This window comes from Coregonus clupeaformis, unplaced genomic scaffold (genome assembly GCF_020615455.1).
Source record: "Coregonus clupeaformis isolate EN_2021a unplaced genomic scaffold, ASM2061545v1 scaf3575, whole genome shotgun sequence".
Classification (NCBI taxonomy): Eukaryota; Metazoa; Chordata; class Actinopteri; order Salmoniformes; family Salmonidae; genus Coregonus; species Coregonus clupeaformis.
Window position 1 is genome coordinate 12,098 of NW_025537029.1, and position 12,097 is coordinate 24,194.

Sequence of the window (12,097 nt, forward strand, 5' to 3'; positions counted from 1 at the left end):
TGGTCCTGGTCCTTTAGAGCCTGGTCCTTTAGAGTCTGGTCCTTTAAAGTCTGGTCCTTTAGAGCCTGGTCCTTTAGAGTCTGGTCCTTTAGAGTCTGGTCCTTTAGAGTCTGGTCCTTTAGAGCCTGGTCCTTTAGAGTCTGGTCCTATAGAGTCTGGTCCTTTAGAGCCTGGTCCTTTAGAGTCTGGTCCTTTAGAGTCTGGTCCTGGTCCTTTAGATCTGGGTCTTTAGAGTCTGGTCCTTTAGAGTCTGGTCCTGGTCCTTTAGAGTCTGGTCCTTTAGAGTCTGGTCCTTTAGAGCCTGGTCCTTTAGAGCCTGGTCCTTTAGAGTCTGGTCCTTTAGAGTCTGGTCCTTTAGAGTCTGGTCCTGGTCCTTTAGAGCCTGGTCCTTTAGAGTCTGGTCCTTTAGAGCCTGGTCCTTTAGAGTCTGGTCCTTTAGAGTCTGGTCCTGGTCCTTTAGAGTCTGGTCCTGGTCCTTTAGAGCCTGGTCCTTTAGAGTCTGGTCCTTTAGAGTCTGGTCCTTTAGAGTCTGGTCCTTTAGAGCCTGGTCCTTTAGAGTCTGGTCCTTTAGAGTCTGGTCCTGGTCCTTTAGAGTCTGGTCCTGGTCCTTTAGAGCCTGGTCCTTTAGAGTCTGGTCCTTTAGAGTCTGGTCCTTTAGAGTCTGGTCCTTTAGAGCCTGGTCCTTTAGAGTCTGGTCCTTTAGAGTCTGGTCCTGGTCCTTTAGAGTCTGGTCCTGGTTCTTTAGAGCCTGGTCCTTTAGAGTCTGGTCCTTTAGAGCCTGGTCCTTTAGAGTCTGGTCCTTTAGAGTCTGGTCCTTTAGAGCCTGGTCCTTTAGAGTCTGGTCCTTTAGAGTCTGGTCCTTTAGAGTCTGGTCCTGGTCCTTTAGAGTCTGGTCCTTCAGAGTCTGGTCCTTTAGAGTCTGGTCCTTTAGAGTCTGGTCCTTTAGAGTCTGGTCCTGGTCCTTTAGAGTCTGGTCCTTTAGAGTCTGGTCCTGGTCCTTTAGAGTCTGGTCCTTTAGAGCCTGGTCCTTTAGAGTCCGGTCCTTTAGAGCCTGGTCCTTTAGAGTCTGGTCCTTTAGAGTCTGGTCCATTAGAGTCTGGTCCGTTAGAGTCTGGTCCTTTAGAGCCTGGTCCTTTAGAGCCTGGTCCTTTAGAGTCTGGTCCGTTAGAGTCTGGTCCTTTAGAGTCTGGTCCTGGTCCTTTAGAGTCTGGTCCTTTAGAGTCTGGTCCTTTAGAGTCTGGTCCTTTAGAGTCTGGTCCTTTAGAGCCTGGTCCTTTAGAGTCTGGTCCTTTAGAGCCTGGTCCTTTAGAGTCTGGTCCTTTAGAGTCTGGTCCTTTAGAGTCTGGTCCTTTAGAGCCTGGTCCTTTAGAGTCTGGTCCTTTAGAGTCTGGTCCTTTAGAGTCTGGTCCTTTAGAGCCTGGTCCTTTAGAGTCTGGTCCTTTAGAGTCTGGTCCTTTAGAGTCTGGTCCTGGTCCTTTAGAGTCTGGTCCTTTAGAGTCTGGTCCTTTAGAGCCTGGTCCTTTAGAGCCTGGTCCTTTAGAGTCTGGTCCTTTAGAGTATGGTCCTTTAGAGTCTGGTCCTGGTCCTTTAGAGCCTGGTCCTTTAGAGTCTGGTCCTTTAGAGCCTGGTCCTTTAGAGTCTGGTCCTTTAGAGTCTGGTCCTGGTCCTTTAGAGTCTGGTCCTGGTCCTTTAGAGCCTGGTCCTTTAGAGTCTGGTCCTTTAGAGTCTGGTCCTTTAGAGCCTGGTCCTTTAGAGTCTGGTCCTTTAGAGTCTGGTCCTTTAGTCTGGTCCTTTAGAGCCTGGTCCTTTAGAGTCTGGTCCTATAGAGTCTGGTCCTTTAGAGCCTGGTCCTTTAGAGTCTGGTCCTTTAGAGTCTGGTCCTGGTCCTTTAGATCTGGGTCTTTAGAGTCTGGTCCTTTAGAGTCTGGTCCTGGTCCTTTAGAGTCTGGTCCTTTAGAGTCTGGTCCTTTAGAGCCTGGTCCTTTAGAGCCTGGTCCTTTAGAGTCTGGTCCTTTAGAGTCTGGTCCTTTAGAGTCTGGTCCTGGTCCTTTAGAGCCTGGTCCTTTAGAGTCTGGTCCTTTAGAGCCTGGTCCTTTAGAGTCTGGTCCTTTAGAGTCTGGTCCTGGTCCTTTAGAGTCTGGTCCTGGTCCTTTAGAGCCTGGTCCTTTAGAGTCTGGTCCTTTAGAGTCTGGTCCTTTAGAGTCTGGTCCTTTAGAGTCTGGTCCTTTAGAGCCTGGTCCTTTAGAGTCTGGTCCTTTAGAGTCTGGTCCTGGTCCTTTAGAGTCTGGTCCTGGTTCTTTAGAGCCTGGTCCTTTAGAGTCTGGTCCTTTAGGAGCCTGGTCCTTTAGAGTCTGGTCCTTTAGAGTCTGGTCCTTTAGAGCCTGGTCCTTTAGAGTCTGGTCCTTTAGAGTCTGGTCCTTTAGAGTCTGGTCCTGGTCCTTTAGAGTCTGGTCCTTCAGAGTCTGGTCCTTTAGAGTCTGGTCCTTTAGAGTCTGGTCCTTTAGAGTCTGGTCCTGGTCCTTTAGAGTCTGGTCCTTTAGAGTCTGGTCCTGGTCCTTTAGAGTCTGGTCCTTTAGAGCCTGGTCCTTTAGAGTCCGGTCCTTTAGAGCCTGGTCCTTTAGAGTCTGGTCCTTTAGAGTCTGGTCCGTTAGAGTCTGGTCCGTTAGAGTCTGGTCCTTTAGAGCCTGGTCCTTTAGAGCCTGGTCCTTTAGAGTCTGGTCCGTTAGAGTCTGGTCCTTTAGAGTCTGGTCCTGGTCCTTTAGAGTCTGGTCCTTTAGAGTCTGGTCCTTTAGAGCCTGGTCCTTTAGGAGTCTGGTCCTTTAGAGTCTGGTCCTTTAGAGTCTGGTCCTTTAGAGCCTGGTCCTTTAGAGTCTGGTCCTTTAGAGTCTGGTCCTTTAGAGTCTGGTCCTTTAGAGCCTGGTCCTTTAGAGTCTGGTCCTTTAGAGTCTGGTCCTTTAGAGTCTGGTCCTTTAGAGCCTGGTCCTTTAGAGTATGGTCCTATAGAGTCTGGTCCTTTAGAGCCTGGTCCTTTAGAGTCTGGTCCTTTAGAGTCTGGTCCTTTAGAGTCTGGTCCTGGTCCTTTAGAGTCTGGTCCTTTAGAGTCTGGTCCTTTAGAGTCTGGTCCTTTAGAGTCTGGTCCTGGTCCTTTAGAGTCTGGTCCTTTAGAGTCTGGTCCTTTAGAGTCTGGTCCTTTAGAGCCTGGTCCTTTAGAGTCTGGTCCTTTAGAGCCTGGTCCTTTAGAGTCTGGTCCTTTAGAGTCTGGTCCGTTAGAGTCTGGTCCGTTAGAGTCTGGTCCTTTAGAGCCTGGTCCTTTAGAGCCTGGTCCTTTAGAGTCTGGTCCTTTAGAGTCTGGTCCGTTAGAGTCTGGTCCTTTAGAGTCTGGTCCTGGTCCTTTAGAGTCTGGTCCTTTAGAGTCTGGTCCTTTAGAGCCTGGTCCTTTAGAGTCTGGTCCTTTAGAGTCTGGTCCTTTAGAGTCTGGTCCTTTAGAGCCTGGTCCTTTAGAGTCTGGTCCTTTAGAGTCTGGTCCTTTAGAGTCTGGTCCTTTAGAGCCTGGTCCTTTAGAGTCTGGTCCTTTAGAGTCTGGTCCTTTAGAGTCTGGTCCTTTAGAGCCTGGTCCTTTAGAGTCTGGTCCTATAGAGTCTGGTCCTTTAGAGCCTGGTCCTTTAGAGTCTGGTCCTTTAGAGTCTGGTCCTTTAGAGTCTGGTCCTGGTCCTTTAGAGTCTGGTCCTTTAGAGCCTGGTCCTTTAGAGTCTGGTCCTATAGAGTCTGGTCCTTTAGAGCCTGGTCCTTTAGAGTCTGGTCCTTTAGAGTCTGGTCCTTTAGAGTCTGGTCCTGGTCCTTTAGAGCCTGGTCCTTTAGAGTCTGGTCCTTTAGAGTCTGGTCCTTTAGAGTCTGGTCCTGGTCCTTTAGAGTCTGGTCCTTTAGAGTCTGGTCCTTTAGAGTCTGGTCCTGGTCCTTTAGAGTCTGGTCCTTTAGAGTCTGGTCCTTTAGAGTCTGGTCCTGGTCCTTTAGAGTCTGGTCCTTTAGAATCTGGTCCTTTAGAGTCTGGTCCTTTAGAGTCTGGTCCTTTAGAGTCTGGTCCTTTAGAGCCTGGTCCTTTAGAGTCTGGTCCTTTAGAGTCTGGTCCTTTAGAGTCTGGTCCTTTAGAGCCTGGTCCTTTAGAGCCTGGTCCTTTAGAGTCTGGTCCGTTAGAGTCTGGTCCTTTAGAGTCTGGTCCTGGTCCTTTAGAGTCTGGTCCTTTAGAGTCTGGTCCTTTAGAGCCTGGTCCTTTAGAGTCTGGTCCTTTAGAGTCTGGTCCTTTAGAGTCTGGTCCTTTAGAGCCTGGTCCTTTAGAGTCTGGTCCTTTAGAGTCTGGTCCTTTAGAGTCTGGTCCTTTAGAGCCTGGTCCTTTAGAGTCTGGTCCTTTAGAGTCTGGTCCTTTAGAGTCTGGTCCTTTAGAGCCTGGTCCTTTAGAGTCTGGTCCTTTAGAGTCTGGTCCTTTAGAGTCTGGTCCTTTAGAGTCTGGTCCTTTAGAGTCTGGTCCTTTAGAGTCTGGTCCTTTAGAGTCTGGTCCTTTAGAGTCTGGTCCTTTAGAGTCTGGTCCTTTAGAGCCTGGTCCTTTAGAGTCTGGTCCTTTAGAGTATGGTCTTTAGAGTGGCTGGTCCTTTAGAGTCTGGTCCTTTAGAGTCTGGTCCTTTAGAGCCTGGTCCTTTAGAGTCTGGTCCTTTAGAGTCTGGTCCTGGTCCTTTAGAGTCTGGTCCTGGTCCTTTAGAGCCTGGTCCTTTAGAGTCTGGTCCTTTAGAGTCTGGTCCTTTAGAGTCTGGTCCTTTAGAGTCTGGTCCTTTAGTCTGGTCCTTTAGAGCCTGGTCTTTTAGAGCCTGTTCCTTTAGAGTCTGGTCCTATAGAGTCTGGTCCTTTAGAGCCTGGTCCTTTAGAGCCTGGTCCTTTAGAGTCTGGTCCTGGTCCTTTAGATCTGGGTCTTTAGAGTCTGGTCCTTTAGAGTCTGGTCCTGGTCCTTTAGAGTCTGGTCCTTTAGAGTCTGGTCCTTTAGAGCCTGGTCCTTTAGAGCCTGGTCCTTTAGAGCCTGGTCCTTTAGAGTCTGGTCCTTTAGAGTCTGGTCCTTTAGAGTCTGGTCCTGGTCCTTTAGAGCCTGGTCCTTTAGAGTCTGATCCTTTAGAGCCTGGTCCTTTAGAGTCTGGTCCTTTAGAGTCTGGTCCTGGCCTTTAGAGTCTGGTCCTGGTCCTTTAGAGCCTGGTCCTTTAGAGTCTGGTCCTTTAGAGTCTGGTCCTTTAGAGTCTGGTCCTTTAGAGTCTGGTCCTTTAGAGCCTGGTCCTTTAGAGTCTGGTCCTTTAGAGTCGGTCCTGGTCCTTTAGAGTCTGGTCTTCTTTAGAGCCTGGTCCTTTAGAGTCTGGTCCTTTAGAGTCTGGTCCTTTAGAGTCTGGTCCTTTAGAGTCTGGTCCTTTAGAGCCTGGTCCTTTAGAGTCTGGTCCTTTAGAGTCTGGTCCTTTAGAGTCTGGTCCTGGTCCTTTAGAGTCTGGTCCTTTAGAGTCTGGTCCTTTAGAGTCTGGTCCTTTAGAGTCTGGTCCTGGTCCTTTAGAGTCTGGTCCTTTAGAGTCTGGTCCTTTAGAGCCTGGTCCTTTAGAGCCTGGTCCTTTAGAGTCTGGTCCTTTAGAGTCTGGTCCTTTAGAGTCTGGTCCTGGTCCTTTAGAGCCTGGTCCTTTAGAGTCTGGTCCTTTAGAGCCTGGTCCTTTAGAGTCTGGTCCTTTAGAGTCTGGTCCTGGTCCTTTAGAGTCTGGTCCTGGTCCTTTAGAGCCTGGTCCTTTAGAGTCTGGTCCTTTAGAGTCTGGTCCTTTAGAGTCTGGTCCTTTAGAGTCTGGTCCTTTAGAGCCTGGTCCTTTAGAGTCTGGTCCTTTAGAGTCTGGTCCTGGTCCTTTAGAGTCTGGTCCTGGTTCTTTAGAGCCTGGTCCTTTAGAGTCTGGTCCTTTAGAGCCTGGTCCTTTAGAGTCTGGTCCTTTAGGAGTCTGGTCCTTTAGAGCCTGGTCCTTTAGAGTCTGGTCCTTTAGAGTCTGGTCCTTTAGAGTCTGGTCCTGGTCCTTTAGAGTCTGGTCCTTCAGAGTCTGGTCCTTTAGAGTCTGGTCCTTTAGAGTCTGGTCCTTTAGAGTCTGGTCCTGGTCCTTTAGAGTCTGGTCCTTTAGAGTCTGGTCCTGGTCCTTTAGAGTCTGGTCCTTTAGAGCCTGGTCCTTTAGAGTCCGGTCCTTTAGAGCCTGGTCCTTTAGAGTCTGGTCCTTTAGAGTCTGGTCCATTAGAGTCTGGTCCGTTAGAGTCTGGTCCTTTAGAGCCTGGTCCTTTAGAGCCTGGTCCTTTAGAGTCTGGTCCGTTAGAGTCTGGTCCTTTAGAGTCTGGTCCTGGTCCTTTAGAGTCTGGTCCTTTAGAGTCTGGTCCTTTAGAGCCTGGTCCTTTAGAGTCTGGTCCTTTAGAGTCTGGTCCTTTAGAGCCTGGTCCTTTAGAGTCTGGTCCTTTAGAGTCTGGTCCTTTAGAGTCTGGTCCTTTAGAGCCTGGTCCTTTAGAGTCTGGTCCTATAGAGTCTGGTCCTTTAGAGCCTGGTCCTTTAGAGTCTGGTCCTTTAGAGTCTGGTCCTGGTCCTTTAGAGTCTGGTCCTTTAGAGTCTGGTCCTTTAGAGTCTGGTCCTGGTCCTTTAGAGTCTGGTCCTTTAGAGTCTGGTCCTTTAGAGCCTGGTCCTTTAGAGCCTGGTCCTTTAGAGTCTGGTCCTTTAGAGTATGGTCCTTTAGAGTCTGGTCCTGGTCCTTTAGAGCCTGGTCCTTTAGAGTCTGGTCCTTTAGAGCCTGGTCCTTTAGAGTCTGGTCCTTTAGAGTCTGGTCCTGGTCCTTTAGAGTCTGGTCCTGGTCCTTTAGAGCCTGGTCCTTTAGAGTCTGGTCCTTTTAAGTCTGGTCCTTTAGAGCCTGGTCCTTTAGAGTCTGGTCCTTTAGAGTCTGGTCCTTTAGAGTCTGGTCCTTTAGAGCCTGGTCCTTTAGAGTCTGGTCCTATAGAGTCTGGTCCTTTAGAGCCTGGTCCTTTAGAGTCTGGTCCTTTAGAGTCTGGTCCTGGTCCTTTAGAGTCTGGTCCTTTAGAGTCTGGTCCTTTAGAGCCTGGTCCTTTAGAGCCTGGTCCTTTAGAGTCTGGTCCTTTAGGAGTCTGGTCCTTTAGAGTCTGGTCCTGGTCCTTTAGAGCCTGGTCCTTTAGAGTCTGGTCCTTTAGAGCCTGGTCCTTTAGAGTCTGGTCCTTTAGAGTCTGGTCCTGGTCCTTTAGAGTCTGGTCCTGGTCCTTTAGAGCCTGGTCCTTTAGAGTCTGGTCCTTTAGAGTCTGGTCCTTTAGAGTCTGGTCCTTTAGAGCCTGGTCCTTTAGAGTCTGGTCCTTTAGAGTCTGGTCCTGGTCCTTTAGAGTCTGGTCCTGGTCCTTTAGAGCCTGGTCCTTTAGAGTCTGGTCCTTTAGAGTCTGGTCCTTTAGAGTCTGGTCCTTTAGAGCCTGGTCCTTTAGAGTCTGGTCCTTTAGAGTCTGGTCCTGGTCCTTTAGAGTCTGGTCCTGGTTCTTTAGAGCCTGGTCCTTTAGAGTCTGGTCCTTTAGAGCCTGGTCCTTTAGAGTCTGGTCCTTTAGAGTCTGGTCCTTTAGAGCCTGGTCCTTTAGAGTCTGGTCCTTTAGAGTCTGGTCCTTTAGAGTCTGGTCCTGGTCCTTTAGAGTCTGGTCCTTCAGAGTCTGGTCCTTTAGAGTCTGGTCCTTTAGAGTCTGGTCCTTTAGAGTCTGGTCCTGGTCCTTTAGAGTCTGGTCCTTTAGAGTCTGGTCCTGGTCCTTTAGAGTCTGGTCCTTTAGAGCCTGGTCCTTTAGAGTCCGGTCCTTTAGAGCCTGGTCCTTTAGAGTCTGGTCCTTTAGAGTCTGGTCCATTAGAGTCTGGTCCGTTAGAGTCTGGTCCTTTAGAGCCTGGTCCTTTAGAGCCTGGTCCTTTAGAGTCTGGTCCGTTAGAGTCTGGTCCTTTAGAGTCTGGTCCTGGTCCTTTAGAGTCTGGTCCTTTAGAGTCTGGTCCTTTAGAGCCTGGTCCTTTAGAGTCTGGTCCTTTAGAGTCTGGTCCTTTAGAGTCTGGTCCTTTAGAGCCTGGTCCTTTAGAGTCTGGTCCTTTAGAGTCTGGTCCTTTAGAGTCTGGTCCTTTAGAGCCTGGTCCTTTAGAGTCTGGTCCTTTAGAGTCTGGTCCTTTAGAGCCTGGTCCTTTAGAGTCTGGTCCTTTAGAGTCTGGTCCTTTAGAGTCTGGTCCTGGTCCTTTAGAGTCTGGTCCTTTAGAGTCTGGTCCTTTAGAGCCTGGTCCTTTAGAGCGTGGTCCTTTAGAGTCTGGTCCTTTAGAGTATGGTCCTTTAGAGTCTGGTCCTGGTCCTTTAGAGCCTGGTCCTTTAGAGTCTGGTCCTTTAGAGCCTGGTCCTTTAGAGTCTGGTCCTTTAGAGTCTGGTCCTGGTCCTTTAGAGTCTGGTCCTGGTCCTTTAGAGCCTGGTCCTTTAGAGTCTGGTCCTTTAGAGTCTGGTCCTTTAGAGCCTGGTCCTTTAGAGTCTGGTCCTTTAGAGTCTGGTCCTTTAGTCTGGTCCTTTAGAGCCTGGTCCTTTAGAGTCTGGTCCTATAGAGTCTGGTCCTTTAGAGCCTGGTCCTTTAGAGTCTGGTCCTTTAGAGTCTGGTCCTGGTCCTTTAGATCTGGGTCTTTAGAGTCTGGTCCTTTAGAGTCTGGTCCTGGTCCTTTAGAGTCTGGTCCTTTAGAGTCTGGTCCTTTAGAGCCTGGTCCTTTAGAGCCTGGTCCTTTAGAGTCTGGTCCTTTAGAGTCTGGTCCTTTAGAGTCTGGTCCTGGTCCTTTAGAGCCTGGTCCTTTAGAGTCTGGTCCTTTAGAGCCTGGTCCTTTAGAGTCTGGTCCTTTAGAGTCTGGTCCTGGTCCTTTAGAGTCTGGTCCTGGTCCTTTAGAGCCTGGTCCTTTAGAGTCTGGTCCTTTAGAGTCTGGTCCTTTAGAGTCTGGTCCTTTAGAGTCTGGTCCTTTAGAGCCTGGTCCTTTAGAGTCTGGTCCTTTAGAGTCTGGTCCTGGTCCTTTAGAGTCTGGTCCTGGTTCTTTAGAGCCTGGTCCTTTAGAGTCTGGTCCTTTAGAGCCTGGTCCTTTAGAGTCTGGTCCTTTAGAGTCTGGTCCTTTAGAGCCTGGTCCTTTAGAGTCTGGTCCTTTAGAGTCTGGTCCTTTAGAGTCTGGTCCTGGTCCTTTAGAGTCTGGTCCTTCAGAGTCTGGTCCTTTAGAGTCTGGTCCTTTAGAGTCTGGTCCTTTAGAGTCTGGTCCTTTAGAGTCTGGTCCTTTAGAGTCTGGTCCTGGTCCTTTAGAGTCTGGTCCTTTAGAGCCTGGTCCTTTAGAGTCCGGTCCTTTAGAGCCTGGTCCTTTAGAGTCTGGTCCTTTAGAGTCTGGTCCGTTAGAGTCTGGTCCGTTAGAGTCTGGTCCTTTAGAGCCTGGTCCTTTAGAGCCTGGTCCTTTAGAGTCTGGTCCGTTAGAGTCTGGTCCTTTAGAGTCTGGTCCTGGTCCTTTAGAGTCTGGTCCTTTAGAGTCTGGTCCTTTAGAGCCTGGTCCTTTAGAGTCTGGTCCTTTAGAGTCTGGTCCTTTAGAGTCTGGTCCTTTAGAGCCTGGTCCTTTAGAGTCTGGTCCTTTAGAGTCTGGTCCTTTAGAGTCTGGTCCTTTAGAGCCTGGTCCTTTAGAGTCTGGTCCTTTAGAGTCTGGTCCTTTAGAGTCTGGTCCTTTAGAGCCTGGTCCTTTAGAGTCTGGTCCTATAGAGTCTGGTCCTTTAGAGCCTGGTCCTTTAGAGTCTGGTCCTTTAGAGTCTGGTCCTTTAGAGTCTGGTCCTGGTCCTTTAGAGTCTGGTCCTTTAGAGTCTGGTCCTTTAGAGTCTGGTCCTTTAGAGTCTGGTCCTGGTCCTTTAGAGTCTGGTCCTTTAGAGTCTGGTCCTGGTCCTTTAGAGTCTGGTCCTTTAGAGCCTGGTCCTTTAGAGTCTGGTCCTTTAGAGCCTGGTCCTTTAGAGTCTGGTCCTTTAGAGTCTGGTCCGTTAGAGTCTGGTCCGTTAGAGTCTGGTCCTTTAGAGCCTGGTCCTTTAGAGCCTGGTCCTTTAGAGTCTGGTCCTTTAGAGTCTGGTCCTGGTCCTTTAGAGTCTGGTCCTGGTTCTTTAGAGCCTGGTCCTTTAGAGTCTGGTCCTTTAGAGCCTGGTCCTTTAGAGCCTGGTCCTTTAGAGTCTGGTCCTTTAGAGCCTGGTCCTTTAGAGTCTGGTCCTTTAGAGTCTGGTCCTTTAGAGTCTGGTCCTGGTCCTTTAGAGTCTGGTCCTTCAGAGTCTGGTCCTTTAGAGTCTGGTCCTTTAGAGTCTGGTCCTGGTCCTTTAGAGTCTGGTCCTTTAGAGTCTGGTCCTTTAGAGCCTGGTCCTTTAGAGCCTGGTCCTTTAGAGTCTGGTCCTTTAGAGTCTGGTCCTTTAGAGTCTGGTCCTGGTCCTTTAGAGCCTGGTCCTTTAGAGTCTGGTCCTTTAGAGCCTGGTCCTTTAGAGTCTGGTCCTTTAGAGTCTGGTCCTGGTCCTTTAGAGTCTGGTCCTGGTCCTTTAGAGCCTGGTCCTTTAGAGTCTGGTCCTTTAGAGTCTGGTCCTTTAGAGTCTGGTCCTTTAGAGTCTGGTCCTTTAGAGCCTGGTCCTTTAGAGTCTGGTCCTTTAGAGTCTGGTCCTGGTCCTTTAGAGTCTGGTCCTGGTTCTTTAGAGCCTGGTCCTTTAGAGTCTGGTCCTTTAGAGCCTGGTCCTTTAGAGTCTGGTCCTTTAGAGTCTGGTCCTTTAGAGCCTGGTCCTTTAGAGTCTGGTCCTTTAGAGTCTGGTCCTTTAGAGTCTGGTCCTGGTCCTTTAGAGTCTGGTCCTTCAGAGTCTGGTCCTTTAGAGTCTGGTCCTTTAGAGTCTGGTCCTTTAGAGTCTGGTCCTGGTCCTTTAGAGTCTGGTCCTTTAGAGTCTGGTCCTGGTCCTTTAGAGTCTGGTCCTTTAGAGCCTGGTCCTTTAGAGTCCGGTCCTTTAGAGCCTGGTCCTTTAGAGTCTGGTCCTTTAGAGTCTGGTCCATTAGAGTCTGGTCCGTTAGAGTCTGGTCCTTTAGAGCCTGGTCCTTTAGAGCCTGGTCCTTTAGAGTCTGGTCCGTTAGAGTCTGGTCCTTTAGAGTCTGGTCCTGGTCCTTTAGAGTCTGGTCCTTTAGAGTCTGGTCCTTTAGAGCCTGGTCCTTTAGAGTCTGGTCCTTTAGAGTCTGGTCCTTTAGAGTCTGGTCCTTTAGAGCCTGGTCCTTTAGAGTCTGGTCCTTTAGAGTCTGGTCCTTTAGAGTCTGGTCCTTTAGAGCCTGGTCCTTTAGAGTCTGGTCCTATAGAGTCTGGTCCTTTAGAGCCTGGTCCTTTAGAGTCTGGTCCTTTAGAGTCTGGTCCTGGTCCTTTAGAGTCTGGTCCTTTAGAGTCTGGTCCTTTAGAGTCTGGTCCTGGTCCTTTAGAGTCTGGTCCTTTAGAGTCTGGTCCTTTAGAGCCTGGTCCTTTAGAGCCTGGTCCTTTAGAGTCTGGTCCTTTAGAGTATGGTCCTTTAGAGTCTGGTCCTGGTCCTTTAGAGCCTGGTCCTTTAGAGTCTGGTCCTTTAGAGTCTGGTCCTTTAGAGTCTGGTCCTGGTCCTTTAGAGTCTGGTCCTGGTCCTTTAGAGCCTGGTCCTTTAGAGTCTGGTCCTTTTAAGTCTGGTCCTTTAGAGCCTGGTCCTTTAGAGTCTGGTCCTTTAGAGTCTGGTCCTTTAGAGTCTGGTCCTTTAGAGCCTGTTCCTTTAGAGTCTGGTCCTATAGAGTCTGGTCCTTTAGAGCCTGGTCCTTTAGAGTCTGGTCCTTTAGAGTCTGGTCCTGGTCCTTTAGAGTCTGGTCCTTTAGAGTCTGGTCCTTTAGAGCCTGGTCCTTTAGAGCCTGGTCCTTTAGAGTCTGGTCCTTTAGAGTCTGGTCCTTTAGAGTCTGGTCCTGGTCCTTTAGAGCCTGGTCCTTTAGAGTCTGGTCCTTTAGAGCCTGGTCCTTTAGAGTCTGGTCCTTTAGAGTCTGGTCC